An 8734-nucleotide genomic window follows, 5' to 3' on the forward strand; every position below is an offset into this window, starting at 1 on the left:
TATGAATGGGGATTTAAAATGTCAATTGAAAAATCATGCTTCATGCTTTTTACTAGAAAGAAAAGGACAGATACGGTACAACTGAAATTATATGGTCAAAGAATGGAAAGGGTAACAAAGTTCAAATACTTAGGACTATGGTTTGATGAGAAATGTATATGGAGGAATCATATTAATCAGATTGAAACTAAATCCAAAAAGGTAATAAATCTAATGAGATCAATTACTGGATATGAATGGGGAGCAGACAAACTATCACTTATGGATATTTATAGGGCATTAATACGGTCGTGTATAGATTATGGGTGTATGGTATATGGAGCAGCAGCTAAAAGTATTTTGGAAAAACTTGATAAAATTCAGTTCAGAGCCTTAAGAATCAGTATTGGTGCAGTTAAAACAACATCTACTAATGCGCTGCTAGTTGAAGCTGGTGAGTTACCTCTTTATTTAAGACGTTCAAAGTTATCATTAGCATATTGGGTAAAGCTAAAAGGATCTGGAGAGGAACAACCCGCTGTAAAGGTGTTAAGTGATTGCTGGGAGTATACACAACAAAGAAAATGTAAAGGATTTGGTTGGAATATTTCTACAGTAGCTGAGGAATATGGACTAAACAGGGTAGAGTATGGACCAAATACTGTATGGGGTAATGTTCCTCCATGGATTTTCCCAGTGATCAAGGTTGACTTTCATCTCATAGAACTGAAGAGAACATGGGCTGAAAGGGAAGTGGATAATATTGGATGTTTGGTTCATAAATAGGTGGGAATTAATTATTATAATTACATGACAATATTTACTGACGGATCTAAAGACCCAAGGAGTGAGCATGTAGGAGTAGGAGTATATATTCCAGAGTTTAATGTTGTAATATGCAAAAGAATTAATGATGGAGTATCTGTATTTACAGCTGAAATTATTGCTATAATCCTAGGATTACAATGGATAGAAGAGGTGAGGCCGGAGAGAGTTGTAATTTGCTCAGACTCTGCTGCAGCTCTTAGTAGCTTAAACTCAAAAGAAACCTCTAGAGATGATTTATTGTTGGAAATATTTACAACATTGTTAAGAATACAAAGAGTTGGAACGGATGTACAGTTTTGTTGGGTTCCTGCTCATGCTGGTGTAGAGGGAAATGAGAAGGCAGATGAGATTGCAAAGAGAGCGTTTAATTTAAATAACAATGAAATTATGAAAGTTCCATTTGGAAAAGGTGAGGCCTAATTAATAAGGTAGTGAGGGATTTGTGGCAGAAGAAGTGGGACTCAGATAACAAAGGAAGACACTATTATAATATACAAAAGTCAATCACAGTAAAAACATATAAAGGAAAGTGTAGAAAAGAGGAAGTGGCTCTTGCAAGACTAAGACTTGGGCACACCGGATTAAAGTCAACTTTGTTTTTAATGGCAAAATGCATTTCTGATAAATGTGGCAGTTGTAATGTACCAGAAAATGTTGAGCATGTTATTTTGTGGTGTAATAAGTATAGTGCTGAGAGGATCATTTTACGTGGAAAAATGTACGGATTAGAGCGTGGATGGAATTTGGAAGGGATTTTAGGAAGGAATGAGAAGATGAGGGAGTGTTGGGAGGCTCTCTTTCGTTTTCTAAGAAATACAGGATTAGTTAACATTATATAGGATAGATATAGTTGAGTTAGGTTATTTTGCATATTTATGTGAGTATGTATATGTATGTATATATATATATATATATATATATATATATTAATTTTTTTTTTTTTTTTTTTTTTAGACCTGAAGATGTAAAGCCCTGATATTACACACTCCTGTACAGTAGGTGGCGGTATGCACCTATAAATGCTGGTTTGCGATCCGCCATTAAACTGAAAGAAGAAGAAGAAGAAGAAGAAGAAGAGCATACGCATACAGGACCAAAGACATCATATAGAGACTATGTACAGGACGGCTGGCAGACATGTCGCTGACTGCGGGTAAGATTTTTTTCCTAATTTGAACGTTAAAATGTGTTCAATCGTGATTACAGTAACTTCGATTTTCTATTATACAATAATCTTTTGACAGGTTAACGTTATTTATTCACAAACTAAGGATGATCTTGCGCACATCGCTCGCGCTAGCTGTAACGACGTTATCTCGCGCACGTCACGCTGCGCATATTATATGTATGAAAGGTTAATATATTAATTAATTTAACGTTACTTACCACAGATGTAACTGTATGTCCGCCGGTGTCGCGAAGAAAGTGGTGTAATTGACCTGCGACGTACTAACGCTCAAGTTCACTAAAATATGATAACTAAACGTTATCCTTAAACCTATATGAACGCGAACAAAATCAAACGATATACAAATCAAACAAATCAGTATAGATATAAATCTCGAATAAACTAACTTAACTAATCCTATTCACAAACAAGTATGAACACACAACTTAACTAACTTAACGTTACACTAATTAGCTACGAAAATAAACCTTATCTAACTTATCAAACTGTACACTATAACCAGGGGCGAAAATTTCATCAAAATGTTGGGGGGGACAATAAACATAAACAATTCTCAAGAGCAATTTTTGAAGGGGACACCAATAATACAAGCAAAATTGTACTTGCAAGGATACGTGTACACAGAGGAAAGCCTTACTATTATTAGTGTAGCATGGAGGAGACCGTTCCATTATCCTTCTTCTCAAAGTTTCTTTCTGTTTTAATGAAATAGCTGACTAAATTGACCAAAAAATTCTTCAAAACAATACATTTTTTTGTAAATAAGTTGATTTGTGTAAACAACTTATTTACAAAAAATGTATGGTTTTAAAGAATTTTTTGGTCAATTTAGTCAGCTTTTTCATTCATCAAGCCACCAAAATACAATGGCATTTTTTTACATACCTTTAGAACAACCGAATCAAGCCCAGTGTATAGTGTATATTGTGTGTATAGATAGATAATGTAGAAAAAGTGACACAATTTTATGCAACTGAGATGACGTGAACCGTGTTTTATTTACTACGGAAAAGTCGATTGGGCTCATAGACCCCAAACTGATAAATGAGGGTTAAAGTAGCATTTAGATGTTTTTACACAGACATAAATAATATTATGACGTTTTAAAAATAAAATGTAAAATATTTATATTTGAAATTATTTACAACATGAAAAGATACTTTAAATGTGAAATTAAAACCGCCAGTAGGAGGCAGTAAGTCACTGTTAATGAGTGAGTCATTGAGATTCATTCAACTGATTGTTCAAAAAGCTGATTCATTCAGTAAGGAAAGACCTCGGTGTTTCTTCTCAGTGCTGTGGCTTAGTTTTCAACTATTTTCGTTGGCAATATGGTGTCTAAAATATCACTTAGTTAATATTAACTTCTTGTTCATTAAACTTGTATAAAATCAAAATCACATTTGTTATCATGCTAATATCTGGAGAAAAACTGCACTCTCTTCGTGTGATATTATATTAGATTAACTATATTAAATGATATAAACCGACTAAATCACAGTGAAAGCGTTAAAATCTAAATGCGCACCCGGACTAGTCTAATCTACAAGACTGACGTTACATCACGTAGTGTATGCGTACACTGTGTGGGTGTGTGTGTGGGGATTAAACAAGCTAGGTAAACGCAGACTGTATTAAACAAGGGTAACGTTATAATCGCTAACATACAGTTAGCAGACTACATCAGTGACAAAAGTAGCTACATTGGTACACAAGTTTGACATTTGTTTTTTGACATGATTTATTAATGACTCAGCATCATCTATATTAAAGAGAAAATAATCACTTCATCTGATGTTTAAAGTGAATAAAATAACATTGACTTCCTGGAGTTCCACAACTACTCAAAAACTTGGTTCATCTCTCCCGCCACCGGAATGTGTGTGTGTCGGTGGTGAGGTAAAAGGGGTGGAGGCAGTGGACCAAAGCACTGTGAGGCAAGGGAGGGGGGACTCAAAATGTTTAAAACGGCGACAGGCGAGACCCCCCCGCGATTTCCGCCTATGACTATAACTAATATAAATACTATATATGGTAACTAAAACTTAACCTACAATGAAAACTAAACGAATCAACTAACTTGTCTAACAATTAAGTACAAAATACACGCAATTTAAATGAAAAAAATACGAAAATCTGCTTATATAATCAGGAGCTTGTCTATTTCCACCACCTTCTTTAACCAACAGACGTTTATTCCGTTATTTCAGTTATAAGTATCTCTCGCGAGGCGCATTTAAATTTTTGTATTCAAATATATTTTATTCCCTCTCTGTCACCTATAACAATACACACAACGAGATATGATTTCAACTTTCCTGTTACATCACAATTCGTTTCCTTTCTAACGTTACATATTAGACTGGCAGAATTTGGTTAAATGAGTTAATTTGAAATGTCACAATTGACAGCAGCATAGCTTTTGGTTTGGCTGAATTTTAATTGTGACAATTCATCAAAGTGCTAGTGTGTTTTTTTTCTTCTATAAATGGGTTCCCTATTAAAGGGAAGCTTTGCTGTTTATTCCAGACTCAACCTTTTTTGTGAACCTACAGATGAATTCCGTCATAACAATGGAGGATTGCAGTACAATTTAGTGATGCACCGATGTGAAAATTGTGGCCGATACGATAACCGATATTAATATTGATGTTATGGCCGATACCGATATTTACCGATGTCAATGTCTCTGTATCGAAAACACATTTTTATGATAATCAAATAAAGAGCTATTTTCCAAAACACTTTTTTTTTTTTTTTTACTTTTACGTTTTATTTACAGAAATGACTGATATTGGGCACCTTTACCTGTGTGCAAAATATGTCATCAGATTTTCAGAAGAAAAAATAAATATTTATATAAAAATAAATTTTTATAAAGGATACAAGTGTGTCCTGAATTCACATTATGAATAAAGCAACCCTGAGTATTCTCAATAAACATCTTACTCACTTGAGACCAAGTCACTGTATTCTGTGAACAGTACAACAGTTCAAAACTTTAAAGTACAGTACTGTCCTACTAAGGCAAAAGACCTTAACTTCTATTTTATAGCACAATGTTATGATAACACTTAAATGTAAGCAATATTAACCCTATTAGACTCACTATGATAAAAATGGCTTCACATGTATAGCCTAAACAAGAAGTTGAAGTAGTGAGAATAGTTGGAATGTCCTGTATGAACAAAATGATGGAGTATGTTTTTATGTTTTCACTGTTCGATCGCGCCCACACCTCTCTCTCTCTCACACACGCGCGCGCGCGTGCGCCACACACACACACACACACACACACACACACACACACACACACACACACACACACACACACACACACACAAAATATTCAAGCAATGCAATCTTGACGTCGCAGCCTAGCTGTTCATAAGAGTCACAGAGCTTCAGAGCTAAGGCAAACAAACATCCCCGCCCCCACATAAGCCTACACACACGTCAAATACACAGGAATGATTATCGGCCTTTTCAAATCGGCCCTATTTTGACATCGGAACGATACCGATGTGTAAAAAATTGACCATATCGGCCGATATTATATCGGAGGCCGACATATCGTGCATCACTAGTACAATTGTTTGTTTAGAGAGAGTATTTACACTTAACCTGTGTACAATTGATGCTTATTGATGCTTATTAATCTAATTTGCTTCCGTGTTCCAGTCCCTGGTGTCACGGCTTATGCTTACTTCCTGAAGGATAATGCTTTAGGTAAGCAAATTCAAACGACACACCACTACCTGAAAACTTTCCTTTCTTACTATTTTAATAGCATATTAGGGCTGCAATGGTACATGTATCTGTCTGAACCAAATGGATATGGGGTGTTCAATACGGAACATGAATTTATTACAAATCTTAGCATTTGTTTAATACATATTAGGGCTGAACAATTAATTGCATTGCGATAATATCGCGATATATAATAAACAACCCTCTACGCACCTTGGCAATAGAATCGCAATTGGCTAGTAAATTTTTTTTAGTTTACTCGCCAGACTGATATTTATAGGTCTATATATATATATATATATATATATATATATATATATATATATATATATATATATAAAAATATAAATATAATTCCACCAATGTACACTCTTAAAGGGGTGGTTCGGAATTTTGGACATCGGGCCTCATTTACAAGTTAGCCTGTGTGTTATTTACCAGTGGAGTCAGTTTTCGAAAATGTTCACCCAGTCCTTCCAGTTGCATAGTTCGCCGGTGCTAGCCCTAGTGTCCTAGCCCTAGTGGTGCATGATATATCGGCCGATATGGTAAATTTTTTACACAATATGCTGCTATGGCGCTAAATCATACATAAATATAGATTGTGCTGCATTTTAAAATCTGGTCACTTTGGACCTACAGAATTTGGATACTATTCTGAAATTATTTGTATTCACACAATGCAAGTCAGACCAATGTGGTAATGCATGAGAAATAATTCATTATTTGGCGACTGTTCTTTAAGGACACTTTTACAGCAGTATTTTTGGTGTTTGACATAAAAAAATATTTCAACCCTTTTCTGTGAAGTATGCCGAACAATTTGTATCTGTAGTGACAATATTCAGTTTGACGTTTGTAGTTTAGGCCTATACATTTTTCAAAATGTTTCAAATGGACAGTCACATTTGTTGATTTTTTTTATCAAGCTTGTATTCAGGTAAAAAAAAATGTTTTTTTGAGAAAATACGAAATTTCGGCTCAGATTATTCTGGGGTTTTTAAAAATTAGAATCATATATTTCCACCCATTATTATGCATGAAACTGTTATTCATATTATGATTATTATTTTGAGACAAAAAAGACCTTATGTTGCAGCCTGACCAACAGATTGTTAGTTTAAATGATTGGTGTAGAATGTGAAATTGCTCAAGTTTACATGAGGATGCATGTCTTACCTGTATCTTTTTCATTTTTCTTTTCCAGCAATTTCAGCATTGGAATGTTCCCATCCTTTTTGGCCGCCTCTCCTGCACTTGCTGTTTGGAAGTCATTCCTTGGATCTGATTCAGCAACTGTCATTCTACATTTCTTTTTTCATTCGATTTGCTTACATTTTGAACACTTAGCATTAATACAAATTTTCTATTTGGGCTATAGTTGTACATTTCAAGCTTGTTTTCCCTTGATTTAATGTGTTTGTGTGGATATTTGTTATGCAACAATTATCCATTTCACAGTACTTCATAAACATGGGCGGCGCTAGGGAGGGGCTAGCAGGTGCTTCAGCACCCCCAAGAAAGACCATAGCACCCCCAATAATAATTTCTGGAAGCAACATATCTCCTAATTTCAACATATGCTGGGACATTCTAATCTGCATTAAGCCAAGTGTTCTTATAATGGTTTTCTATGGGAGGAAAATGGTTAATGTGTAAGATAATTAAACACGTTGCGTTTATATTCTGGGCTCATCTGGTTTTTTGTAGTATAACCTACTTTATTATGATTTTAGTATCATAATGATTAATAAATGCATGCACAATTATCCGTGAACTTGATAAACGTTCCAGATATGTTTCACTATGCACAAAATATGCCTTTCAATGTGCAAAATTCAGAATGAAATGAATTTGCAGCAATTTGTACAAATAGAGTAAAATTTTTTGGCCTACTACTGTATACGTGTTGTAGCCATTGAATATGCGCATTTAGTTTCATATGTTCAAATATTATAATGTTTTTTTCCCCATTTTATGAAAAGTGAAGAGCATGAGTAAGATAGGATATGCAATATATCGGGAGACATGAAGTGGGTCATACATGATTTTGACTCATTAGCCTACGTTGTGTTTTGTAGAAAGCCTTTCTTTAAAGTGAATTACGTTTTGTATAAATTGTATCTTAATTTTTTTTAAAAATTAATCAACCAATTGCCTGGATTTAATAAGCAAATATAGCAGACAATACAATCATGACATGGAGGCGTCAGCGCGGTCACTTGCATTGCACTGAACTTGAGCGCATCTCATCATAAATTAACTGAAATATGCCTCACAGACATGAGAAATATAGAAAGCTTGCAACTAAATCTTTAAACGAAACTATTCCAAACGAAAAGTAATAGGCTACTCTCTGATTATGTTGCACACGCACATATGTCGAAATAACGAGATATTATGTTGAAATAACATTATAAATAATAAATCTTTAAATATATTTGATTGAATGTTGTGCTTATTCAATTTAGTCAAATTAAAACTTTTGTTGTGATAATTAAAACTATTGGATATTAAATATTGAAGTGTTGCTCATTTAATAATAGTATATACAATATAGGCTATATAATTGCGCAGCTCCCCCTGTCAATGATCTAGCACCCCCTCAGCACCTGCGTTAAAAATTATCTGGCAAAGACTCTGAATGAGAAAACACATTAACATTGTCATATATATATTTTTTAAATCAGTTAATCTATAACTGCACAATGGTGGATACTTCCACTATTGCCTGAATGTGTGTGAACCATGATTTTAGATTATGCAACACATTAAACTGACTGTATTTAAAGGTCATATAGTAATGGTCATGGAAATTATTTAATGAAAACAATTACAATGTATCTTATCTTTTTATTCATTTTAAATAGTGGAATTATTACAAATCAGGTTTAGTTGGATCATTGTAATACAATCATCAGTTATGAACCAATCTTAAGAAACATGATTTGTTCCAAATAACTTTTTTTTTATTAGTGAAGCCATATC

General features: G+C 34.1%; 1 long non-coding RNA gene across 1 annotated transcript; it reads left to right on the forward strand.

The window, feature by feature from the left end:
* The first annotated feature begins 1867 nt into the window (after positions 1–1867).
* Positions 1868–8186, forward strand: LOC143706824 (uncharacterized). Its single transcript, XR_013193038.1, has 3 exons — positions 1868–1960; positions 5678–5725; positions 6954–8186. It is a non-coding gene; the product is annotated as an uncharacterized LOC143706824 (long non-coding RNA).
* Positions 8187–8734: the final 548 nt, after the last annotated feature.

The sequence above is a fragment of the Siphateles boraxobius genome, unplaced genomic scaffold (assembly GCF_051911475.1).
Source record: "Siphateles boraxobius isolate OS27281-9 unplaced genomic scaffold, OSU_SipBor_1 41, whole genome shotgun sequence".
Classification (NCBI taxonomy): domain Eukaryota; kingdom Metazoa; phylum Chordata; class Actinopteri; order Cypriniformes; family Leuciscidae; genus Siphateles; species Siphateles boraxobius.